This window comes from Tamandua tetradactyla, chromosome 23 (assembly GCF_023851605.1).
Source record: "Tamandua tetradactyla isolate mTamTet1 chromosome 23, mTamTet1.pri, whole genome shotgun sequence".
NCBI classification, from domain to species: Eukaryota; Metazoa; Chordata; class Mammalia; order Pilosa; family Myrmecophagidae; genus Tamandua; species Tamandua tetradactyla.
The window spans coordinates 23,629,581-23,656,124 of NC_135349.1; the positions used below are offsets into that span (position 1 = coordinate 23,629,581).

General features: G+C 40.4%; 1 protein-coding gene, 1 long non-coding RNA gene and 2 pseudogenes across 7 annotated transcripts in view; 1 reads left to right on the forward strand and 3 right to left on the reverse strand.

The window, feature by feature from the left end:
* The window catches only part of LOC143667237 (uncharacterized), a 34,711-nt gene extending 16,291 nt beyond the window's left edge, over window positions 1-18,420 (reverse strand). The window contains exons 1-2 of the long non-coding RNA XR_013167959.1: window positions 18,239-18,420; window positions 14,478-14,613 (exon numbers count right to left, since the gene is read on the reverse strand). This is a non-coding gene — a long non-coding RNA (uncharacterized LOC143667237). The remainder of the gene's footprint in view (window positions 1-14,477; window positions 14,614-18,238) is intronic.
* On the reverse strand, window positions 8,287-11,228 carry LOC143666560 (ubiquitin-conjugating enzyme E2 variant 1 pseudogene; annotated as a pseudogene).
* On the reverse strand, window positions 11,464-14,465 carry LOC143667231 (general transcription factor IIH subunit 2 pseudogene; annotated as a pseudogene).
* A 41-nt stretch (window positions 18,421-18,461) lies between the features above and the next one.
* Window positions 18,462-26,544, forward strand: part of ZNF629 (zinc finger protein 629) — a 90,556-nt gene continuing 82,473 nt past the window's right edge. Inside the window, exons 1-2 of one of the 6 annotated variants that reach the window (XM_077141198.1) lie at window positions 18,462-19,195; window positions 19,407-20,377. The gene's annotated coding sequence lies outside the window, so the exon portion shown is untranslated. Of the gene's footprint in view, window positions 20,378-26,544 lie in introns of all 6 variants that reach the window. The other 5 variants (XM_077141199.1, XM_077141197.1, XM_077141202.1 and 2 more) reach the window with 5 other exon arrangements.

Genomic DNA, 26,544 nt, shown 5'->3' on the forward strand with positions numbered 1-26,544 from the left:
CAAAGACACAAATAGAGGTTGAAAGTAAAGTGACAGAACAAGCTATACCACACAAAGTGCAATAATAAAGGATGGGGAATGCTTATACTAATATCAGACAAAGCAGAATTTAAGACAAAAATTGTTACTAGAGACAAAAGACATTTTATAATGATGAAAGGGTAATCCATCAGTAAGAAGTACCAATTATAAACATGTACCTAACAACTGAGCCCAAAACACACAAATCAAAAACTGACAGAGGGTGGGCCACAGTGGCTCAGCAGGCAGAGTTCTTGCCTGCCATGCCGGAAATCTGGGTTTGTTTCCTGGTGCCTGCCCATGCGAAAAAAAAAAAAAAACAAAAAGAAAGAGACCAACAGAATTGAAGGGTAAAATAGACAATTCAACAAAAATAGCTGGAGACCTCAATATCCCACTTTCAATAATGGCTAGAACTAGGTGGAAGACCAACAAATAAACAGATCAAGCAATACTCTATAATAGGCTGCCCATCCATTTCATTCCTAGTGAAACTAATCAATTAGCCATTGCCAAAGACCTCTACAAGCCAAGGAATCAGGTGGCATGTGTGTTCCCGCTACCCCTTATGGTTAATACGTTCACCTAGTGTTCTAATCCTCCTTTACTGGTCTAATACACTTCCACATACTCCCCAGGTTTCTGCTGATTTATATTAGCAATGTCTTGCAACTCCTTTTGTGCGTAAGCCATTTCCTCCAGGAGCATGTTGATATTTGACACTAGTTAAGGTTCTAGTGGCAACGAGGTGGTGGTCGTGGACTTTGAGAATGAGCACCCCTTTCCAAGTATTTGTCCCAGGTAGGTTATAATGGGGTTTTCAGGCAAGGAAAATGAGTTTCCTTGGACCCTGGTGGTCAACCTACTTCCACTAGTAAGATTCAGAATGAATTGGGAGTTCAAGATTGTCAGTTTCATCTGGGTCCAACCAGATCCAGATACACCATTACAACGTTTGTTTCTCTCTCTTTCATCATCACATAAAAAATTTTATGACTATGAATTCAGCTGTCATTGTAATAATTTGGCAACATGCACAATTATGTTTTGTGTCTAATTTTTAGCAATATCAACTCTGGGTCCACAAGAAATAAGAGGTTGTTTTAGAATTGTCACAGCAGCACTCTGGTTCCAGACTGTGACTTGAGCTGAGTTAGGAGACCTGAGCTTGCCATTTTCTCTTTGTGATCACTCAATTGCACTGAGAAAAAAAAAATCCTATACCACAGTCCTTAGTCATTACTACCACCATAACAGTCAAGGGCAGCAGCCACTATGGCTTCTAAAGCATGTACTTCAGTTGGCATTTCATTACAATCAGCCACAGGTGACACTTGATTAACTGTGCTATCACTACATGCCATGGATTACTAGCATCCCATTTCCTATTGGCATGAAGTACAGCACTATGTTTAAGCCCCAGGGTGTGACCAAATCAATCACAGAAATCTCATCTTTGCATGTTTATCTCCCAGACTATTCCCAGTACTAATTACTGTATATGTCAAGGTCCAATCAGAAGCCACACAATGGGAAAATCTAATAGAAAGAATTATTAATAAGGGATTTGAATACAGAATTAGCTAAAAACTAAACACAATACAGGATTAACAAATATTAAAATTAGCCACTATCCCAAGGCTAAAACAGAGTACCAGCCAGGGCTGGAATCCAGACCTCATTGGAAAGGGTATGGCCATGGTTCACGGGATGGCACATAAATCATTGAGGTGACTCACCAAGGAAACCTGCTGGAAAACTGATCTCTGGTGTGTCTTGAGGAAGCTGCCAGTAATTGGGTACTGATAGAACTGGGAACTGTAACAAGTATACTCTGCAGGAACTCCAGTAATACAGAAAATGATACCAATACAGAACCAAGCATCACAGAAAGCAGGTCATTGCAGGACTCAAGTGCTAAAGAAAGTGTACTCAGTGAGAGCATAGAAACCTTGCTCTACTGGAGTCCAGCACTAGAGAAAACTGCACAAAGGCCAATGCTGGTAGGTTGGTGTACAGAGGGAGTCTGGGTATCAGGAGTTTACTCTCTGGCAGGGAAGCATGCAGTATGGGGTATGTAATATCTGCATAGAGATGGGGTGTGCAGTAAGGTGTTATCAGACCTGGGGCTGTGAGCATGTCTCACTGTGGATATGCATCTACGGCAGATACATATGCTGCTGAAAAAAACACGCAGCAAGAGCAAGAAACAGGACCAGTAAAAACATCTCCTTTTTTCATGACATGTCCCTCCAACGCCCTCTAGTGACAAAGCTTAACATCATGCTTGCTACAAGGGGAACGCTGAATGGGTCTAACCAATTATTTCAGAGCAGGTACTGAAGGGTGAATTTGTAGCTAAGAGACAATAAACTGATAAATGGCACAATGTCAGAATTCCCACTTCGGCTCTCACACTCATAGTAGGAATGGCTAAGTGAAAGAACCTGAAGTTTCACGTCTCTACCAAGATATAAACCAGTAACAGTACGCTATCTCTGGGGGTAATGATAAGATTAATGCCAAAATCAAATAACTGAAAGAAGCAGGGGTAGTGAAACCTATTACAGACCCATTTCTTCTTATTATTTTTTTACTTTAAAAACAATCTTTTATTAATAATCTTTACTTTTAGAACAATTGTATGTTTATAGAAAAATTGCACAGAAAGGTACAGAGAGTTCCCATATACTCTCCCATGACCTAGTTTCCTCTATCATTGATATCTTGCATTGGTGTCACAATTGATGAACCAATACTGATACATTACTAGTAATTAAAGCCTATAGTTTACATTAGGGTTCATTTTTTTGTTGTAGGGTTAATTGGATTTTTTTTTTTTTGCATATTCATCATCATGATCATTTCTTGGAACATTTGCATCTGTTCAGAAAAAGAAATAAAAAGAAAACAGAAAAAAATTCATACATACCATACCCCCCACCCCTCCCTGCCACCAATCACCAGCATTTCACTCTAAATTTATTTAACATTTTACAGATCCATTTAAATAGCCAATTTGGCTTATGCAAAATTCAGATGGATGAGATGGACTACCATAAATTGCAGCTGCTGTTCCAGATTCAGTATTTTTACTGGAGCAAATCAATACACCAGTATGTAGCTATAAGCCTGGATATTTTTTCCATATTAATATACAAGATCTACCAGAAGCAGTTTGCTTTTTTCTGGCATAGCCTCGGGGCTATGTCAATTCTGCCTTCTCCCATAATATAGTACTCAGATACCCTGATTGTGTTGACATGCCATAAAATATCACACCGGTGACAACATTACTGGGTTAGGTGAGCAGGAAGGAAGAGCACTTTTTTTTTTAAGTAAAAAAAATTTTTAAACATAACAACATACAAACACGAACATTCTTACAATACGATCATTCCATTCTTGGTATATAATCAATAACTCACAATATCAACACATAGTTGTATATTCATCACCATGATAATTTCTTAGAACATTTGTATCAATTCAGAAAAAGAAATAAAAAGAAAAAAAAAAAATTCATACAAACCATACCCCTTACCCTCCCTCTCATTGACAACTAGTATTTCCATCCACCCAATATATTTTAGCCGTTGTTTCTCCTATTTTTTTCTATACCCCTTACCATTCCCTTTCATTGATCACTAGCATTTCAATCTACTAAATTTATTTTAACATTTGTTCCCCCTATTATTTATTAAATTTTTTTAAATTATCAAATCAAAACATAACAACATGAACATTCTTAACATACAAACATTCCATGCATGGTGTACAATCAATGGCTCACAATACCATCACATAGTAATATATTCATCACCATGATCATTTTTTAGAACATTTGCATCACTCTGGAAAAAGAAATAAAAAGAAAAAACTCATACATTCCATACCCCTTACACCTCATTTCCCTCTCATTGACCACTAGTATTTCCATCTACTCAGTATATTTTATTTTTTTTAACCTACTAAACTTATTTTAACATTTGTTCCCCCTATTATTTATTTGTTTTTAATCCATCTGTTTTACTCATCTGTCCATACTGTAGATAAAAGGAGCATCAGAGACAAGGTCTTCACAGTCACACAGTCACACTGCGAAAGCTATATCATTATACAGTCATCTTCCTGAAACCTGGCTACTGGAACACAACTCTATATTTTCAGGCACTTCCCTCCAGCTTCTCCATTATACCTTAACTAAAAAGGTGATATATGTGTAAAAATAACCACCAGGATAACCTCTCAACTGTTTGAAATCTCTGAGCTGTTGACATTTTATTTTATCGCATTCCTCTCTTCCCCCTTTTTGGTCAAGAAGGTTTTCTCAATCCCTTGATGCTGAATCTCGGCTCATTCTAGGATTTCTGTCCCATGTTGCCAGTAAGGTTTAAACCCCTAGGAGTCACGTCCCATGTAGAAAGGGGGAGGGCAGTGATTTTGTCTGTCATATTGGCTGAGAGAGAGAGGCCACATCTGAGCAACAAAAGAGGTTCTCTGGGGGTGACTCTTAGACCTAAATTTAAGTAGGCTTAACCTCCTATCCTTTGCAGGGATAAGCTTCATATGAATAAACCCAAGATTGAGGGCTTGGCCTATTGCTTTGGTTGTTCCCACTGCTTGTGAGAATATCATCAGGAATTCTACACATGGGGAAGTTGAATTTTTCCCCCCTTTCTCGCCATCCCCCCCAGGGGACTTTGCAAATACAGAAAGAGCACTTTTAATTGCCTTAGTAAGAGACATATGCAAACTAGAGAATGGGAGATAAAACCCACAAAAGATTCAGGGGTCTATCACCTCAGTGAAGTTTCTGGGATTCAGTGGTTTGGAGTCTCCTGTAATATCCCCTCCAATGTGAAAGACAAGCTACTGTACCTCCCCAAGCTACTGTACCATCCCCCGAAAAGAGGCACAATGCTTGGTAGGCCTATTCGGATTTTGGAGGCAACAAATCCCACCTATCAAGTCACCCATAAGCCTGCCAATTCTGAGTAGCGACCATAGCAAGAGAAGGCTTTGCAGCAGTTTAGGGTACAATACATGCTGCTCTACCACTTTGTATTAATGATCCAACAGAAACAATGATACTCAGAATGTCCATGGCAAACAGGGAGGCTTTCTGGAGCCACTAGCAAGCACCAAAAGGAGAATCAAAGCACAAATCTCCAGGATTACTGAGAAAATCAAGACACTTTTCTGCAGATAACTATTCTACCTTTGAGAAACAAAACAGCTTCTGGCTTGCTACTGGGCTTTGGTAGAGAAAATACCCCTAACTGAACTTCCCAACATGAAACAATGTTGTCTGACCCAACCAACCATAGGGCCAGGTATGTGTAGCAGTAATCAACTATCAAATGAAAATGGTAAATAATTGGGTTTGGTCCAGAAGGTATGAGCCATTTACATGACTTAGACTCCCTCCTTGACGCCAATTCCTGTTGGATGGTCTCCACTCCTTCAGTCCATGCCTATGACCTCCCAAGGTGTTCCTAGTCAACCAACTGACAAGGAAGGAAAGATCAAAGCAGTTTGCAAATGAGTCTGCGCAATATGTTGTAATTACCCAACGGTGGCCAACTGCAATATCACATGTCCAACCTGAAGGGCAGTGGTGAAGAAAAACCTGTGCAGTGGACAGAACTTTGAGCAGTATGTTCGTCTCCTGTGGCTGGACATGAGACATGGCCAAAGTACAGACTTACACTAATTTGTGAGCAATTGCTAATGGTTTAGCTGAATGGTCATGGACTTGGAAGCACAGGATTGGAAGACTGGTGACAAGGAAGTCTAGGAAAGAAGGATATGGATAGACTTCTTTGAATGGTTACAGACTCTAAAAATGTTTATGTCCCATGTGAATGTCCACTCATCCACTACAGAGAATTAATCAGGTGGACAAAATGATGTGTTCTGTGGATGCCAGTCAGCCTCTTTCCTCAGTCAACCCCATGCTTGCTCAAGGGGCTCAAGAAGAAAGTGCAGGGATGGAGGCTATGCATGGACCCAACAACAAGGATTTCTCCTCACCAAGGCTGACCTGGCTAATGCCACTGCTGAGTGCCTAATCTACCAACAAGACAAACACTGAAATCCTAATATGACCCTATTCTCCATGGGGCCCAGGCTACGTGGTGGTAGGGTGCTAACATTGTAGTTTCCATCAATGGAGTATACACGTTTTACATATGGATTTTCCTTTCCTGCCTATAATGTTTCTGCCAGCGTCAACATCCCTGGACTCACAAAACATCTCATTCACCATCACTGCATTCTGCACAGCATTGTGTCTGATGAAATAATGAATTTCACAACAAAGGAAGTAAAGCAATGGACCTATGGATTAACTGGTCTTATCACATACCCCATCACCTGGAAGCAACCAGCCTAACTAAAAGGAAGAATAGCTTCCTGAAGACTCAGTTACAGTGCAGTAGGAAGACAACATCCTGAAAGGATGGGGTTCTTTATCAATGGATGCAGTATATACTTTGAATCATAGTTGTTTTGCTATTTTACCGGAGTTCAAATATATGTATATATAGAGGCTGTGTAACCAAGGGAATGGAATGCACCAGTTATTACCTCTCAGCTCCAAATTCACCCTTCAGTACCTATTCTGCAACAATGGATTAGACTGTTAGTATGCTAAGCTTTGTCAGTATGCTGCTGCAGTTCTGTGCATGTTTTTTTCCTCTTGCTGCATAGTTTTGTCAGTGGCAGATGTGGAGAGAGCAGTGGCACTATGCCCCAGGTATGTGCTTTGAGTCTGGAATTTCCTGCCGCAGACTCCCATGTGAAGACTGCATACCCTAGGCCACATGATACCCTTCCAGCAAGCAGAATCCTGAATCCTGATTCCTTCTGTACATCCACTCTCCAACCATTGCTGTCCTATGGTTTTCTCTAGCACTGGGCTCCTACATTTCGTCAGTGCCTAACTTCTGCATCAGCATGGTTTCTCAGCTCTGGGCTCCCACAGAATGCCCCTTCTCTAGTGCTTGACTTCTGCAGTGGTGTAACTTTCTCCAGAACTTGTCTTCTTCGTTGGTGAAGCCTTTTCCAGCACTGGGCTTGTGCAGAGTGCATGTTTCATAGCTCCTAGTTCCAGCAGCACACAGAGACCAGCAGCTTTCCCTGGCACATCAGAGGGCAGATCTCCAACAGATGCCACCAGAAAGGCACCTCATGTTTTTTTCCACCATCCAGTCAACCATAGTCATGCACCCCCCCCCCCTTTTTTGTATGCTGTATGGCAGGGCCACATTTCATTCTTTTTCTATGTGAGAATCCCATTATTGCAGCAACATTTGTTGAGGTTTTTTTTGGTTTTTGTTGGTTTCTTTTGTTGGTTTGTTTTTGGGAAGTGCATGGGCCGGGAATTGAACCTGGGTCTCCCACATGGCAGCGAGAATTTTACAACTGAACTGCCCTCGCACCCCCTCATGCCCCTTTTAGGCATGAGGACCAAAATGGATGGGGGACTGGGGGAGAAAACTCTTCCATAAGTGCTCTATTGCAGGCACAGTATTAGTGTTCCTTCTCATATCTGCTACTCTTGTATTCTTTCTCACTAGCCAATTCTCTGCTATTCCAATCCCATTAATAACTCTTTATATGAAACTTTCTCTGTTCAAGTTATTGTGTGTTTCCGTCCCTTGACTGGATCTTGACTGACACAGTGACCATTCTTTTCCAATTTGTTTTAGTGACTTTTTTTTTTAAAAAAACTTCTTCAATTTTTAAAAGCAAAAGCAATTACAAGGAAAGAACACAATTCATTCCGAGGGTTTGTGTGTGCTTACAGGAGTCTTCGTGTGGCCTTTCTCCGAGGCTAACCACCAAGGACTCTGAGAGCTGGCAGGTCTGAATAACCCTGGTGACGGCTCTTTTCACCATATCAAACCCTGAGCTAAAAAAATGCATCAGCTGATGACAGCAGAGGGCGGCAGGGCTGAGGACCCAATTTTCATTTCCCAGGCTGGTGGAGAGTAAAGAAATGTGGTTCCAAAACTAAATGAGGGAGGTCAGAGGCTTTCCAACCTTACCTGATGGCTTCTGGACAAAGCAAGGAAGTGTCATGGAAAGCAGTGGATGAAGGAAGGGATGTCAGGAGGAGGAAGGAAAAAGCAGCACCCCTTGATTAAGGGGCGGGGGGGGGGGATGGATATGGGGAAAGCCCTGAAAGAATTCCTCACCAAAGGCCAATTTCAGAGGGGAGCAGAGTTGGGGGTAGGAGGATTACAATCTATTCTTTGGCCAAGGGTGGTAGTGAGAGTGGGGAAAGGGTGATGGCTTGGAATGGGGTAGTCATTTAAGACTTAGAAAAGAAACCTGGGGGGGGGGTGCAGACGAAGCACCCACAAACACCCAGCAGTAGTCCCACAGGCTGCAACCTGAAACCTTCACATCTAGTTTCATAAGCCACCGCAATCTGGAGGGCTGTTGGAGGGAGAGAAGGAAGGAGGAAGGGGGAGAAGGCAGAGACCCCAGGCCATGGAATCAGTAGCAAGGTGATTGTGTGATGTGTCTCTTCAAGTTGAGTTAGATGTGCCCCACCAGTGATGATGGGAACCAATTTAAATACACTTTCTTGATCCCAGAAGTTCAACTACATGGACAGTGGTTACACTTGACAGTATGATTTGTTATAGCACAACTTATATATTTCAAATGGACAAAAAATTATTATCATTTACAGTATCTTAAGATAAAATGCCTTTGAATGGGAGCTTCCTTTCCAGTATTTTGAGGTCTACAAGACGTATCTAGAAAATTTACTACTGTGGAAAATGAAGACTGCTTAAATCGAATGGGGGTGGGGGGAGGGCCTGTGGTTTTTCTTTTTGATTAATTGCTGTAACACTGTCCTTCAGGTGGCTGAGGGAGTTTCATATTTTCTTTAGACATCATTAGGCGCCGAAGCTCTTGCAGGACAACTTTGATGCTATATGAATTCTGCCATTTTGCTAGCACAGATATGGCTCTTGGGTCCACCATTCCATTAGAACTATTAACTCCATTCATATTAATTTTTGTTACAAATCTTACAAAGGGGGGTGCTTCTGGGTATTTAGGTCCACATTCTATTTTAAGGGTGTATATTCGGTTTTCATAAATTGTTCTTGGAGGCCCAATTATCGTCCCTGTCCATCTCGTAAGTGTCATGTCTTCATCATCTTCTCGACCCCAGCTAACTGTGCCATCTCCTACTCCTTTCTGGCCTTCTTTGAGTTCTTCCAACAGTCAGAAATTGCGAGGGACTTTTACTCCCGAGCCCGTGGTGGCTGCCATCTTGCGTCGCTGTCCTGTTTTAGTGACTTTTAATAGAAAGTGTTTTGTTTTGTTTTAGTTTATTTTGATAAAGTCTTTTGTTTTAACTGGATCTTCTGAGATTCTGTAACTTAAAAAAAGTCCTCTTCAGTTTTATCTAGGTGGAGTAGTTTCATCCAGGAGCCAGGCTTGGTGTTGACTCTTCTCGTATCTGAGTCCCCCCAAGTGCACTGTTCAATGTTCCTTCAGCTGCTCATGATTTTATTTACTCTCAACACATAATAAGAAATTAGGTTCTGTCAAACAGAGGTAAGTAGTGAAAGACAAAATAATTTCCCCCTGAACAGGCCAATACTAAACAAACTTGCAGACCGTTATTCTTGAATAAGGTTATGAATATCCACACAAAAAAATTCATACCACGGGTTTGATCTATTCTTTTGGTTACATTCATAAGTAAATATCCAAGATCCTCCAAAGAACCCTAAAGCAACATCAATAATAAGGTAATGATAGCAGCCACTAATATTACCCGATTCTTTTATCTAAATGCACATACATATATCAATAAATATAAATAGGTTATATATAATATATACACATACACACTCACATGTATACCTAATCTTATTTAATCCTCACAGAAAGCCTGTCAGGTAGAAATTATTATCCCTACTATATAGGTAAGAAAACTGAGGCTTGGAAAAGTAATGTTACTTACCCATGTTCAAAACAGTTAAGCTGTGTCAGGATTCAAACCTACACCAACTGACCCAAACCACTATGCTATATTGCTTTTGTGGCAATCAGCCAAATGCCTGGGCTGTGAACTGAGGAGACCTTTGCCATACACCTCTTGAATAGAAGCCAGGGATTCCCTATGGTGAGACTAGTGGCCCAACCTAGACAGGAAGAAGAACAGATCTGTGATGTCCTACTTCTTTTCATAGAGGAGGCTGAGAATGGCTGAAGGGAAAAGTGTGGTAGGGAGTTGTCTGTGGTTAAGAGAGAAGGATGGCCAGTTGGACTAAGTGAAAAACCTATAGAAAGAAGAAGTTAGAGCCCTGTCTTGTTCACCATTGTGTCTGGCACTTTGTTAGTGCTCAGTTAGCATTTGCTGAATGACTAAATAAATGTCAGCCAGGAGCTAGCATGCCTTATGAGGACTCTACCCTTTTGATGTTTGTTCCTGCTACCAACTGCTTTCCTTTCCTACAAATTAATTATTTAAAATTAATTTCTTTGAACTGGATTTGAGAACGTCCTATGTGCCAGGCCCTATGCCAAATGCTTCACCTGGATCTTCTCATTTAAAGCCCTCAAAGGAACCCACTGACAGATTATTTTGAAGTTGAAAGATCTCTGGGCTAGAGAGAAATATCCTCTACCTTTTGTACTCTAATGCTCAATTTATTAGATTCTATTTAACAAAAAGGACAAAATTTAAAGCCACTTTTTTCCACGGATATTAAGTCCTTGATTACAAATTTGATGAGTTAAATTATCTTAATCTAAACTGCAAATACAAATTCAGTGTGGCTGATTTTTTTGACTACTCCATAAGCTTTACGCTTACACGAATACTATGATTATAGACAAAAAACCCTGCCATCAAAGCCAGTTATTAAAGTGTTAATAATACCATGGGTTTAACGTTTTCTTAAATTTTATTCTGACACCTTCCTGAGATTCAAAATTTTACATCTTGAAACCATCTTTCTAGGGTTTCAGTAATTCCACTGGTTCTTATTTTTATACCTTTCTAGAGTATTTGTAATCCTACCAGACCCAAAAGAAAAAGGAAACTGTCTCACGTCTCACTAAACTGAGGTTGCAGGTTCTAGGCTGAGACATGGGATTTGGTTGCACAGATAGGTAAACCCTAGCCATGGATCATTAGGCCTAGCACCTTTTTTTTTTTTTTTGAGTTTCATCTTACACCAAATTTACAATTATATTTAATTTTCTCATCACTAAAAATGAATTAGAATAAATCATAAATATTTTGTATTTACTTTAGTTACAGAACAGTAAAATTATCACAGTAATTTAATCATTATAAGTACTATAAATATAGTAATGCACACTGACTTTTAAAACATCATGACCCAAAATAATAGAAAACAAGTTAATTGAATGTAGTACTATTGAGTTTTAGGCATTTCTGTGACAGGAACAAATAAAAAATTTAATTAAAAAATGTGACATTTTCACCGCAAAACATTTCTTAAATCAGATTTTGCTTTCAAATTGTTCTTCATGTTTTAAACGAAGCTTCTTCTAAAGAATCATTTATTTAAAGTTGAAAATTTCTTTTTATATTTAAAAACTACATGCTGGCATCAAATATCTGAAGGAGTTGTAATCTTATGAAAACAGCCAGGACAACAATGGAGAGAGTCATGAAAAAAACATCACAATCCACACAGAAAACATTTTGGCACAAAGTGCAAACACAGACATACTGGTCTTTCAATTCCCCTAACATCCATAACAAAAGTCTTTCTCCATTAAATTCTTCTAGGGAAGTTTCTTGAAAAGCATCCAAAGGAAATAAATGTTGGTAAGACTATGCCAAATGGGGAGCAGACACCAAAGTAAGACCACAGATTTTATATTCAACAGGAAGCTCATAGTACTTTGCCCTACACTGTGGGCAGAAATAGCCTCCTAATGTTAGTTCTGGCTCAGTATTGCTATCCAAATGTGCTATGCTCAAAGAGGGTTGTGCATCTTGATCAGACAGAGAAGCAATGGTGTGCTGAGGAAATCCCATATGAATAAGTGAGCATTCTGAACTTGAGCTGGCAGGAGAAGGACTAATATGTTGTGTGAGCAATTCTTTGGAATGGCTTTCATCTAAAATAATATGGTATGTGCCACCAGTTTCACAAGCAAACACAGCACAAACCTGAATCTCTGCAGACAATCCAATAATAGACACTCTAATTTTGGCTGCCTTTAGAGACTTGATTAGATCATAGATATTTGATGGATCACAAGTTGTAAAGCTGCTAAAGATGATTAGGACTTCTCTACTTGCATGTCCTGGCATGTGTTTTAGAATTTGCATAGCCATGCTTAAGGAATTATAAAGACATGGTTCTCCATGACAGGTCATATCTATGGCTTTCTTTAAAGATGTTATGTGTTTCCTTGGGTTTTCTGAGAGTCAGTCAGTTTTTCAGCTTTTACTCTTAGTTACAATTATTCCAGTCTGACAATTAGGATTTTGATCAAAATATTCCTCTACAAAGTATTCCAACAACTTTAAAGTACATGTCAGTTTATTAGGCTTTAAAATAAAGCCTTGATCCATCCACTACCACATAAAGGTGCCGCATCATTCCAAGTCGAACTTGTCCATGGTGTTCAAATACTCTTTTTCTCTTTGCCTTAAAGAGAATGTTTCCTATTGTAGCTTTAAGTGATCCAGATTCATCTTCTTTAGGACTCTCACATGTTCTTTCATATCCTCCTTCCCACTGTTGCATTCTTTCAGGTTCTTCATCCCTTTTTTTTTCTGAAAATGTATTATTTGATATCATGGCTGAGGGTCCTGGCACCCATCCCCTGTCCTCAAGGCAGGCAGCTTTACCTGGCTGGCTGCTGTGGACTGAGAGGGCCTCTACCCTAAGAACAGAGCAAGACCAGGCCTAGCACTTTTTTGTGGTAAAGTTGTTTGATTTTTTTTGGTTATTATTATTGTTAAATTAAGTCACTTTCTTCTTCTTTTTTTTTTAAATTCTCGTTATGACCTCTGTCAAGTAAAATCATAACGTTAACACACTCTTTTGTGCATCATAAATACAACAAAACTCATTTAAAAAATTGAGCTGAAGGGTGAAGAAACCTTTCAAATTTCCTCTTACGGGTCCTAGCCTAATCCAAAGCACAGACATGGTGGGGGCAGAACCTTCATTGATTCCAATCACCTAGTCAACAGAGATATAGAGGCATGATTCTCTGGAGAGATTTTCAAGGTCCACCTTAAAGCAAATTTCCCTCACTGTTGTGGTTCTAAACTGTGGCCATAGCCTCAAGTCCAAATTACAGCCTTTAGCAGCCAGTTTCAATCTGGTAATAACAGGTCAGGAACTTCCTTTCACTATGATACACTGGCCTGGTCTGTTGGCATTAAAACCTAAAAGCCATTTTTAACTTAGAATTGGTAAGATCAGCAAGAGGTTTCACACATAACCTTCCCAGCCCTTTCCCTTAACGGGGGTCTCAAAACTGGCTGTACATTAGAATCTGAGAATCTTTTGTGATGGGTCCTGGGAACTGGTATTTTTTAAAGTTCTCCAGGTTAAGAAGGAGTCTCCTGAGAGTTGAATATCCTCTCTACCTTTTACATGCTTAAGTTAGTTCTCATTAGGACACATGGGTAATTTATCATCTTGAATCACAGCACTGAAACCTGCTTCTATCTGGTTACTTCGTGTACTCATCAATGCTGTCCTGTCATAATAGGGGCCTTGCTTTCCCCAGGGTCACCTGATTCAGTTTCCTGTATCTATTCGTTCCTTCTTGCACAGACAGAAATAAGTATACAATTATACCTTATAAAAAGAGGAATAAAGAGGAAACAAAATACTCATATATTAACAGTCTCCTACTTATAAAAATCATAAAAATTATCTTATTGTCATCACCCATCTTAGGTAATACAATTACCTATTGGAAAGGCTTAATATTAACTTTCTGCCTTTGAGTCACTTATGAACTGTGTCACACCCTTTCCCAGACATTTTGCTTAAAAGCATGATAATGATTATTATATATTTTATGATGCTCAAATTGTTGCAGCTTGAACAGTAGTTGTCCATTTATTTAGCATCCTTGTCTTCTTACGAGCACACGTGGCATCCTTGTAAACATTCTTGCTTTCTGGCATCAACAGGATGCTGTGAACCCATCCTGATTTTTCTTGTCCCAAGACATGGAATTAGCTACCCTCCAAGGACTCCTGGTTACTTTTAATGGTAAATAATAGTAAAGACCAACATCTAGGCATTAGTGATATACATGAGAGTTAGTGGGGGAGAGAGGAGAGGTAAATTATTGGATCTCACTCTGGTACCGACATACTGACAGAGTTGGAGAAATTTTTCTTTAAGGTAAAGGGTTTTTATTGATCTTTCCAATTTAATAGATCACCACTGTAACCTTCCTACCTGATGGTCTGCAGATCCACTGACCACAATGTCAAATCTTTTCATGCAGCTGTTACCATTATCTCCATTTATAGTTGCACAAACTGAGGCTGTAAGAAGTCACTTTCTTTCTTTTTTTTGATTCTTGTTATGACTTCTGTCAAGTAAAAACCATAATGTTTGCCTAAGATTACATTGTAAAATATACTTTTTAATAACAGATTTTTTTAAATTTATGAAACACAACCACATTCAAACACAAATATTCTTCCCATATGATCATTCCATTCTTGTTATATAATCTGTAACTCACAATATCATTACATATTGTATATTCATCATCATGATCATTTCTTAGAACACTTTCATCAATTCAGAAAAAGAAATAAAAAGAAAACAGAAAAAAATTCATACATACCATACCCCTTACTGCTCCCTTTCATTGATTTCAATCTACTAAATTTATTTTAACATTTGTTCCCCCTATTATTTATTTATTTTTAATCCATATGTTTTACTCGTCTGTCGATAAGGTAGATAAAAGGAGCATCAGACACAAGGTTTTCACAACCACACACTGCAAAAGCTGTATCATTATACAATCATGTTCAAGAAACATGGCTACTGGAGCACAGCTCTACATTTTCAGGCAGTTCCCTCCAACCTCTCCATTATGCCTTAATTAAACAGGTGATATCTATTTATTGCATAAGAATAACCCCAGGATAACCTCTCAACTCTGTTTGGAATCTCTCAGCCACTGACACTTTATTTTTTCTCATTTAGGTCTTTTTCCTTTTGGTTGAGAAGGTTTTCTTAATCCCTTGATACTGAGTCCCAGCTCATTCTAGGACTTCTGTCCCATGTTGCCAGGAAGGTTCACACCCCTGGGAGTCATGTCCCACGTAGAGAGGAGGAAGGCAGTGAGTTTGCTTGTCGTGTTGGCTGAGAGAGAGAGGCCACATCTGAGCACAAAAGAGATTCTCTTGGGGGTGACTCTTAGGCCTAATTTTACATAGGCTTAGCCTATCCTTTGCGGAGTTAAGTTTCTTATGAACAGACCCCAAGATTGAGGGCTCAGCCTATTGCTTTGGTTGTCCCCACTGCTTGAGAGAATATCAAGAATTCTCCACTTGGGGAAGTTTAATTTTCCCCCTTTCTCACCATTTCCCCAAGGGGACTTTGCAAATACTTTTTTATTCACTGTTCAAATCACTCTGGGATTTATCGGGGGCATCAGTATGGACAAATCCACAAAATCTCATGCCCTACTCAAGGTTCCAAGTATTATGGTGTTCATTAAGCTGTCCATTACGATATATCAGGAAATGCAGAAGTCAAAATATAAATTTTGTACCAAATAAACATATTTCGCTTTAGTCTCACACATAAGTTAAAGTTTTAAAATATTAATTGCCATCTATTTTCAGCACCCTACAGTATTGACATTCCTTTGTTCTTCCTCATGCAAAATCATTTTTTATTAATTAAAAAAATTTTTAAATACCAAATAACACCTAACAAATGCAAACATTCTTAACTTTTGATCATTCTGTTTTACATATATAATCAGTAATTCACAATATCATCACATAGTTATATATTCATCATCACGATCACTTCTTGGAACATTTGCATCTATTCAGAAAAAGAAATAAAAAGATAACAGAAAAAAATTCATACATACCATACCCTTCACCCCTCTCTTTCATTGATCACTAGTATTTCAATCTAAATTTTTTTAACATTTGTTCCCCCTATTATTTATTTTTATTCCATATGTTATACTCATCTGTTGATAAGGTAGATAAAAGGAGCATCAGACACAAGGTTTTCACAATCACACAGTTACACCGTGAAAGCTATATCATTATACACTCATCTTCAAGAAACATGACTACTGGAACACAGCTCCACATTTTCAGGCAGTTCCCTCCAGCCTCCTGTTACATTTTGACTAACAAGGTGATATCTATTTAATGCGTAAGAATAACCTCCAGGATAACCTCTAGACTCTGTTTGGAATCTCTCAGCCATTGACACTTTATTTTGTCTTATTTCACTCTTCCCCCTTTTGGTCAAGAAGGTTTTCTCATTCCCTTGATGCTGAGTCTCAGCTCATTCTAGGGTTTTTCTCAATCCCTTGATGCTGAGTCTCAGCTCATTCTAGGATTTCTGTCCCACGTTGCCAGGAAGGTCCACATCCCTGGGAGTCATGCCCTACGCAGACAGGGGGAGGGTGGTGAGTTTGCTTGTTCTGTTGGATGGAGAGAGAGGCCACATCTGAGCAACAAAAGAGGCTCTCTTGGGGGTGACTCTTAGGCCTAATTGTAAGTAGACTTGACCTATCCTTTGTGGGGTTAAGTTTCATATGAACAAACCCCAAGACTGGGGGCTCAGCCTCTAGCTTTGGTTGTCCATACTGTTTGTGAGAATATCAAGAATTCAACTTGGGAAAGTTGAATTTTCCCCCTTTCTCACCATTCCCCCTAGGGGACTTTGCAAATACTTTTTTATCCACTCTTCAAATCACTCTGGAATTTATCAGGGCATCACTCTGGACAAACCAACAAAATCTCATGTCCTACTCAAGGTTCCATATACTTACGGTGTTCAACTAAGCTGTCTATATAAGTTGTATTAGGAAATGCACTAGTCGAAATATAAATTTTGTACCAAATAAACATTTTTTGCTTTAGTCTCACACATAAGTTAAATTTTAAAATATTAATTACCATCTATTTTCAGCAACCTGCAGTAATGACATTCCTTTGTTCTTCCTCATGCAAAAACATTTTTTAAATACAAAAACATTTTTTAATTTGTACATTTTGTCACTATCATTATACACTCTAGGTATTCCTAGATTATACCATCTCAGTCTTTTATCATCTATCTTTCCTTCTGATGTCATTTGTGCCCCCAGGCCTCCTCCCCTTATCATTCTCACATTCAGCTTCATTCAGTGAATAACAAAAATTTTGGAAATAAAAAGATCACACTGCAAGTAAGTTCTGGATCTGAGATTTAAACTCAGCACCGTCTCATTTCAGAAACTGAGCTCCTATTGGCTCCCCACAAGGCCCAGCCTCAACCTCTGCGAGCTGTCAGAAATACAGAATTTTGTCATTTGTCAAAAGCTTTTCAGTAAGTTACCCTATTTAGGACTCCCAAGGCAGGGCTTTCCTAGCCTTAGGTGGGGTAAGAAGAAAGAAGCACTAGCCAGATTCTTTCTTTTATCCCTGCAGGATCCAGGAATAAGAATGACAAGGCGCGCCTTTCAGGAAAAAGGCCTGAAGACAGAGCCCATCAGGAGGCTCCTTCCCAGAAGAGGCCTTCGGACAAATGTCAGGTCCAATTCCACGATGCCAGATACCAGAGCACCTGGGGGAGTACACAAGGCCTTGAGGGGGCCTAGGACGAGCCCCCAGGGGAAGGGGAGGTGAGCCCGATCTTTTAGGCAAGTTGAGGCCCTTAGGTCTCACCTTGGCTGCCCCAAAGTTCCACTTACCCGTGTCCCCAGGGTGGAAAACACTCCCAACTCGACACCTACCGCGGGAACACAGGGGGCGATCGGCCCTACGCCTCCCTGAACCTACGACAACAGCACTCACCTTACTCGCTACCAACGTTCACACAGTGTGTGGGTCCACCGGTGCCCCAAGTGTGGTAAGAGCTTCGGGCAGTACGCGGACCCTACTCAGCACCTGAGAACGTGAGAGGCCCTACCTGAGCCTCGAGTACCGGGGCACTGAGGTCTCAGCGCCCACGTTTTCACTTACCATGCTCCTAAGCCAGCCAACTGCCTCTGCAGCGCCTTTTACTCCGGGAGAAGAGTAGAATCTTGCTGGCGCAGCACCAGAGGGGTTCCACACTGACCAGGAGCCCTTCTAGCGCTAAGCCTGCGGCCACGGCTTCCGCCAGACCTCGAGCCTAGCGCGTCGGGTAGCCCTGGGTGACGCCACACGGCGGCGCCGCGCGGAGGCTCGCCGAGGCCCACGCATGCGCCAAGGTCCACGCGTTGAGGCCTTGACGCGACGCCTGCGGAGTCCAAACCCCCGTAAGAGCGAGGCTTACGGCGCAGAGTCGTGGGTGGGGCTGCCACCAGCGTGTCAGCCTTCCCGAGCGCTCGAGGCCTTAGGGCAGGAGTTTTTAACAGAATGCTCTTTCGCCAGCCTCCTAAGAACCAACGCAGGTGAGAGGTCTTTCTGTCTTTCCGTGAGGGTACCCGCCCACCTCGCCGTGGAGCGTCGTGGGACGCGGCGGGGAAGGTTGCCTGAGCTAACGCAATGGGCCCAGTTTTTCTGGCGTAGTGCCGAGCTGACCCTCATATACCTGGAAAATCCCCACCTGGAGAAGGTCCAGGGCGAACTGGCCATTTGTTGAGTGGCTCCAAGGGCTTTCACCAAGCTTTTGCTTTCTGACTCCACTGCCAGACCTCCTCTCATACTAGGTAGGACGTGATGAGTCACATTCCTTGAGGACTTACTCTGTGCCAGGCACTGTGATTTTATGGAAATTATTTCACTTAATCCCCACAATATCCCTGTGACATAAGTATTCTTATTATCAGCGTTTTACAGATGAAGAAACTAAGTGTCCGAGGGAATAAAAGACCTGCCTAAAGTCACACAGCCAGTATGTGGCGGAACCAGCCTTCAGGTCCCGGTCTGCTGGCCTGACTCCCAGCCTACTCTGTTGTACCCCTTCTGCTGGTACACCGGGAGTTAAATCTGCAGGTTTGACATGGCATCCATTTATAACGCCTTCATTTTTCTCAGTGATAAATTATATAAAATAGCTTTTATACTAAAATGAGCAGATATTCCCTCTAATACAAGTTAACACTTGCACCAATGATGCGTATGAAATTTGAGACCAGATAAATTTCATGTCTGTGGGCAAGGTTTCAGACTCAGCCCATGGATCCGTGGGGTGATTGCTTTTCAGATTTCTGCCTTTAGAGTGATGTTGGTGAAAGAAGCCCTGCTCCAGGACCAGCACCTGTGTGGAGCCTTCCCGAAGGCCAAGGAAGAAGGCCTCTCCACGTTTTGCCATCCCACTCGGGTGCTTGGAAAAATCATCCAGTTCCTTGGGGCTAAGGTTTCCACGTGAAAAATTGGAATTCTCGAAATTGTTCTGTATTTTTCATAACTATCTCTGTATTTTTGAATAAATAAGTCAGCATTTAGAAGTAGTTACAAAGAAGTATAGAGTAGCAAATATTCAAAAATAGGAAAATACCAGCAAACGTGATTAGGTAGTATTTGAATAACAAAATATCTGAATCTTCAAACAAGATTGACAGCCCTGCACAGAATCAGGTGTTGAAATTGCCAATTTAAGGATGGATTTTGTTTCCAGAACTTGTCGTTTATTGGAACATCATTCAGTCATTTGTGTAAAATATAATATGCATGTAAACAGTGTTTTGTGTGTGTGTGAGAATGACTCACTGTTAGCAGCAGACAGGGCCACAAACACACTTTTTAATACTGCAAAACCTGTAAGAAAGATGATTTAATTATGACCACTTACTTCCTATGTGCTCCTGTCCCAAGTTCCAGAAATGTCTGCCTTAACCTTGGAGTCCATATCTCAGTGTTTCCTCCTCTTGCTATTGACTTGATGTCAGTGGATTCCTTCACACCGGTAATGCCTCAGTGTTGATTAATCTTAATTCTTGCAGGAGAATTATAATGCTCTTTCCCGTTTTCCTGATTTGTTGACTGATGGTTCTCGGCATTCAGAAAAACATTTATTTTCCAAAAATGCTCCGAAGGATTTCCCACAGAGAAACACTACTTGGGGCTGAGCAGTATTAGCAAGACAAGATGGCAGCAGACATGTAACACCTAATACATCATCAAACCAGTCTTGAAGCTTCACGATTTCAGGACCGTTGGAACCTGGAGACCCAGGTATGCATCTTAGCCCTGCCAGTTCCTGGTTTGTGAAGTCTCAGATAAGCTACTTTATGTCTCTGAGCTTCTACCTTTGAGTAGAATAGTGCCTGGGAAAGAATATGCTTGTTTTGTGAGGCAGTATTGTAGAAGGGTTAAAAATGTGGTTAGGTTTGAATCCAGTCTCTGTTGCTTACTACCTCTTTGATTTGGGGCAAGTTCTAAACACTGAGCCCATTTTTTCTCTTTTGTAAAATGGGAGCACTGATGGAACCCATTTCATAGGGTTTTGGTGAGGTTTAAATGAGATCACATATGAAAATGCTTAACACAGAGCATGGTGCATTGTAAATGTTTGATAAATGTGGACCAGTGTAGTTATTAACTGCTGTTATCTACCTCACAGGTAAGTTATGAGGATGAAAGGGGGGCCATGTTATGGGAATGCTTTGTAAGCTGTGAAATAGTATCTGCATACTTCTCTTTCCTTCAGGAATGGGGGTGGTTAGAAGCTATGGGCAGATATAAGTGGTATCTTCAAGTGAGGGGCTTGAGAGTGTTTGCTTCTGCTCGTAGAAGGTGGCCGTATTGAGGAGGGGTGACACCATAGCTGGAAAATAGGGTACAGTATGTTTTTAGGTGATGGTTAGTTGCAATGAAGTGGTCAAGTTCTGGAGTAACACAACTTGGAGTACACTAGGAAGAGTAAAAAGTGATTTTTAGGAGTCTCTGGAGGAAGGTCAATGCTAAGTGAAACCTGTGTACTGTATCGTTTTTAGTTGTGTTTTTTTTGGCTTGGAATTGAGTCTGAGAAAGGGGGTATGTAGCTGAAGGTGAAGAGAGGGCGCTTTGACTCTCCTCTACTCCCTGTTCATGGTGAGGGACTGAACTTAGGAAATAGCCATGTTAGTGGGAACTAGTTCATGCTCCTCCTGCTGTGCATGCGCATATGATCTCATTCATTCCCTAGATTATAAGACAAGCATGGTCCAAAGGGCTTTCCAAAAATAATCTCGTGCGAACCTGACAGCAGCTCCAAAAAAAGTAAATCCTATTACTACTCCCACCTTACGGATGAGGGCTTTGAGTCTTCGAAAATTAAGTCCATTGCCCAAGGTCACACAGCCAATATGTGGAGTTGGAATTCAGGCTGTGTTCAAGCCTTTAACCCTTACCAGGTGCCAGAGATCTGAACTTGAACAGGGAAGAAACAAACACAAATGTATGAAGTTTTAGTGCCTAAGTGTCCTCTTCTGTTGTCCACTTTAACAACTCTATTTCCTGATACTACCCCCAACTTCTCTGGACATTACTTCTTTGTTTTCAAAGCTGGTGTGCTTAGCTTAGCCTGTAAGTCAAATCTAGGTTCTCTAACACCATCCTTGGACTCTTTTCTCTTTCTTTTGCATAGGTTTCTGGGGCCCTTCTTTATGCCCACAGCTTCAGCTGCTGTTCATCTCTCATACTTATCTAGACTGCCCCTCTGAGCACCAACCTATTTTAGCCAACTGCCTTCTTGACATCCCCTCTTTGAAAGTCCAGGCTCATGACTAAACCCATTGTCTCTCCTTTAATATGTCCCTCCTCCTTATCCTGGCCTCTTAGTTTCTGTTACTAACACGGTGATAGGGAATCGAGGAAGCCTTCACAGGGAAAGCCTCTTGAGTCAGTTCTTGGGACTAGAGATGTACAGCAGAGTATGTTCTCTGAGAGCTGTCAGCAGTTTGGTGTGAACCTAGTGGGTGGAATTCATCCTTCATTTAATCAGTTGGCTGTCTACTGAGCAGAGGTGTACAGGTCCCAGCAGCAGGTGTAGAGGATGTAGTCATGAGTAAAACTAACAGGACTCCTGGACTCAGGGAGCTTCCAGGTCACTGGGGAAACAATCTTCAAAATACAATCCCCCCAAAATACGAACTGTATTACAAGCTACGATAGATGTTATGAAGCAAAAGTTCAGGGTGCTATGAAAGAATATAATAGATCTAAATTAGGTTGGGGTAAGGGGTTAAAGAAGTCCATTTTGAAAAAGTGATAATTACTGTAACCTTTGGGACCTGAGTTGCGGTAAAGAATTCCATAGAAAGGCAACAGTAGGCACACACAGTCCCAGAGGTGGAAAGGAGTTTGGTATGTTGGAGAAACTGAAAGGCAATCTGCATAGCTGGAGCTGAGAATCCTGGGATTGTGTTCAAGATAGGGCTGGGTGGGCTGGCCAGTTATGGTGGCAGGGGTGATGGTTCACAGCTTATGGATCACGGTAAGGAGCTGAGATCTTTTGGTGTAACTTTATATTTGGAAATAATTTCAAAGTTACAGAAAAGTTGCAAGAATCGTACAAAAGCCATTTGTGTATTCTTTACCCAAAATTCACTGTTAACATTTTACCCCATTTGCTTTACCTAATTTGCTCACTCTCTGTGTAAAGTGTATATGTATTACTTTTCTCTGAAGTATTTGAGAATAAATTGCATACCTCATGTCCCTTTACCCCTAAATGCTTATAGCCTGTATTTCCTAAGAGTAAGGATATTCTCTTACATAATCACAGTACCATTATCCACCTTTCTAAATTTAACAGTGATACAATATGGTATCTGATATACCATCCACATACCTGGTTTGTCAATTATCCAACGTCCTTTTCCCCTCTAGTACAGGATATAGTCTAGGATAATGCGTTGTATTAAATTGTAATTTCTCTTTAGTCTCCTTTAATCTGGAATAGTTTAAAATAGTTTAAAACACAAAGTTCAGACTGTCTTTTATGACATTGACATTGTTGAAGAATGAAGTCTCCCCCTTTATTCTAATAAAATAGTCCTCATTTGGGGTTTGTCTGATGTTTCTTCATTGTCATATATGGGTCATGCATTCCTAGCTGGAAGGTTGCGTAAGTAATATTTGTCCTTCTCCATGTAACATCTGGAGGCACAAGATGTCTATCTGCTCCTCATTGGTGATGTTAATTTTGATCAGCCAGTTAAAAGGTTGTATGATTTCTCCAATCTAGGATAACTTTTTCAATTTGTGAGGCGATCCTTTACAACCATGTAGCTATTCTATTCCATGACAAATGGTAAATAAATGAAATTTAATCTATTGATGATTCTTGTCTGAATCAACCTTTATTAAGATGTTTGCAAAAGGACTTTTCAACTCCAGCATTCTGTCTACATTTACTGGTTGACAGTTGGCATTCTTCTGACTACTTATGTATCTATATATTATTAGTAGGGACTCTTGGATTCCTATTGTTTTCTAATAATTTTACGGTTAGTTACTAGCCTTATTTTGGTGATCAACTTGCCCCAGATTTGGCCACTGGGAACCCCTTTAAAGGAAGAGCCTGAATTGCACCCCAACTGCAATGGAGTGGCATGATCCAATTTGCTTATAAGGTCATTTGACTATGTTGTAAGAATGCATTGTAGAGGAACAGACAAGGAAGCAGGGAGACACATTAGGAAGTTCTTGTTAGCCCAGGTAAGAAATGTGGCTGAGACAGGATGATAACTTAGACTAGAATGGTGGGAATGGGTGGATGTAAGAGAAACTTTGGAAATAAAATCAGCAGGACCCAGTGGTAGAATGAATGTTTGAGCTGTCAGTGAGGTAGAAGCAGCTGGGCAGATGTAGAGCCATTTACTGAAATGAGGAAGGCGAGCAGGATAAGGAGGTTGGGTAGGGTAGACAGTCTGTTCTAAACATATTGAGTTTGAGCTATCTTTGAAATCCAGGTTAAGATGTCAATTGGACTATTGAATATATGGTTCTCATGAGAGAAGTTCAGACCAGGAATAAATTGGGGGGTTACCAGATATGATTTTTTAAATCCATGGTCCTGGATTAAATGCTGGAAGGGAAGAAGGTAGAGTAAGGAGAGAAACAGGGCCAGACTGGGAATCCTGAGGAAATTATGTTGAGGGGTGGAAGGGTGTGTGGCAGGAGATGGAAATGGAGAGGTCTGGGTGATTGGTGGTGGGGGGGTGGGGAGGTCGAACACATGGAGGCTGAAATATCAGGCCAAATCCTGAGGTCTCTGGGGAAACATGGAAGAGTTTTGAGCAGGACATTGAAGGATAGAATCTGATTTGGGTAGTATAAAGATTGTTTTGGAAGATGATTTGGAGGACTATGGCAGTGGCTACAGTTCTTTGTAAAGTGAATTTGATAGTCTTTTTCATTGGGAATTGCTAAGATGTGTCTCTGTGCCTGGAATGCCTTCTCCTAGTTCATCTGGGCACAAAAAAAGATATTCAGCACTTCGTCTCAACTGCACTTATCAGTCCCTGGTCCCTCATTTTGGCTGGAGCCATTTGTTTCTGGGGCCTTTTCCTAGTCATGCGCAATGTAGGTGTGGCTGTGCATCGGGTGGTCCCTAAGATTGGCTGGGATCTGTTTGAGGACCATGATCCTCTACCCTGGCATGCTTTGAGTTGTGTGGTTCTCTGTCTTCCAGGCATTATTGAAACCTGTATGTTGTCCCCACCCCCATCACTGAACATACCAGGGGAGGTGAATTGAAGTCTGGATGAATATCTTCTACTTACTAGGGGTGGTTGCATGCCAGACACCTGAAATATTGCCTGTGGTATGCCTCTTTGGAGACACAAATAACCAAAGGAAGACATTTTAAGAGACCAAGGGGAGGGGAAAAGGCTCTGGAAACCCAGGAAAGGAAAGATTGTTTCTGGTTAGAGAAACCAAGAAAGGTCCCTTGAGGAGGAAGCATCTGTGACTGGGCCTAAGGACTGTTTTCCATTCCACCCAAGAATTAATAGATTATTCAGTGGGAAAGAGGAAATAAGAAAAAAAAATCATAGCCCCACTTCCTCTATTTTATTGACATTGTCAACCAATGATTATTGGTTGTATAATATTCCAAACTTTATAGTTAGCCCTGTTTTTGTTGGACTAATTTATACCAGGATACATGATATTGACATGAGGACTTTGGCTTGGCAATGGGGACAGGAATAACTCAAAACCAGATGCAATTCAGGAATCAGTCCTTGAGCTCATCTCATTCTTTCATTTAGCCATTGATTATTAAGGACCCAGTACATACCAGGCCCTGAAGATACAGTGATAATCAGGACATGGTTCCTGTCTGAGGTCTTCAAGTCTATTGCTAAGGGAGTCACAAGTGGAAATAATTAATTGTAGAGCAGCTTGTGGAGTGGACAATAGAGGCATAGTGTGTATAAGATGTGTTGATAACAGAAAGGAGCTGAAGGTAGTTGGAGCTCTGGGAGTAGAGGAGAATACCAAGCAGGAGCAGTGAGAAGGAAAGAGGACTGAAGACACGTGTCCGAGGATCAAGTTCACGTGGAGCACTGCTAAGTACTTCTCTGTCCACAGGCAGAAAAGTATATCCATCTACTCTTAGGGTTCTAGATTTTTTTTCTGAATTCATATATTTCCTTTCTCCTATTTTTGAAGGACTATTTTTAATACCCTTTTCCAAAATCTCAACTTGCCTGCTTAATTCATTAACTCTATTTTCTCTCTTTTGACACTAAAAACATGTAATGTTGTTAATTTACCTCTGCATATAGCTTTCCTATGTCCCATTTAAAAAATTATTTTCTAAATATTCTGGTTTTTATTCTTGGTTTACTTCTAGTTCTAGGGGTAATTTGAGATGCTATTTAGGTTTTTTACACTTCTAGATGGTGTACTTTATATTATTGTTAATTGTATTGCATTGTGATCAGAGACATGGCTTCTGTAATATCTACTCTTCAAAATTTACCAAGAAATTTTCTTTTGGTTAATATTTATTGGTTTTTGTCACTGTCCACAAAACTTGAAAAGAAGGTATGTTGTTTGTTTGCAGGGTAAAAAAAAATTATATGTTCATATCCTCTATGTCTTTATTTATTTTTTATTACTTGTCCAGAAAATATGTTAGAATATTTCAATAAAACTGTTTTTCATGCTTCTCTTTGTCTTACTAAATTTTATTTCATGAATCTTTGTTGTTGCTTATTCAACACAAAAGATTAAATCCTTTTGCTGCTGATTATACCTTTTAGTGAGTGAGTTAAGAGCTTAGATTCTGGAGTCAGCCTGTATTAAAATCTCAGCTCCAGCATTTATTAGTTTGGATTCCTTTTCTGTAAAATGAAGATAATAATGGTCTCTCCCTAGGTTGATTGTTGGATTAAATGAGATGATGC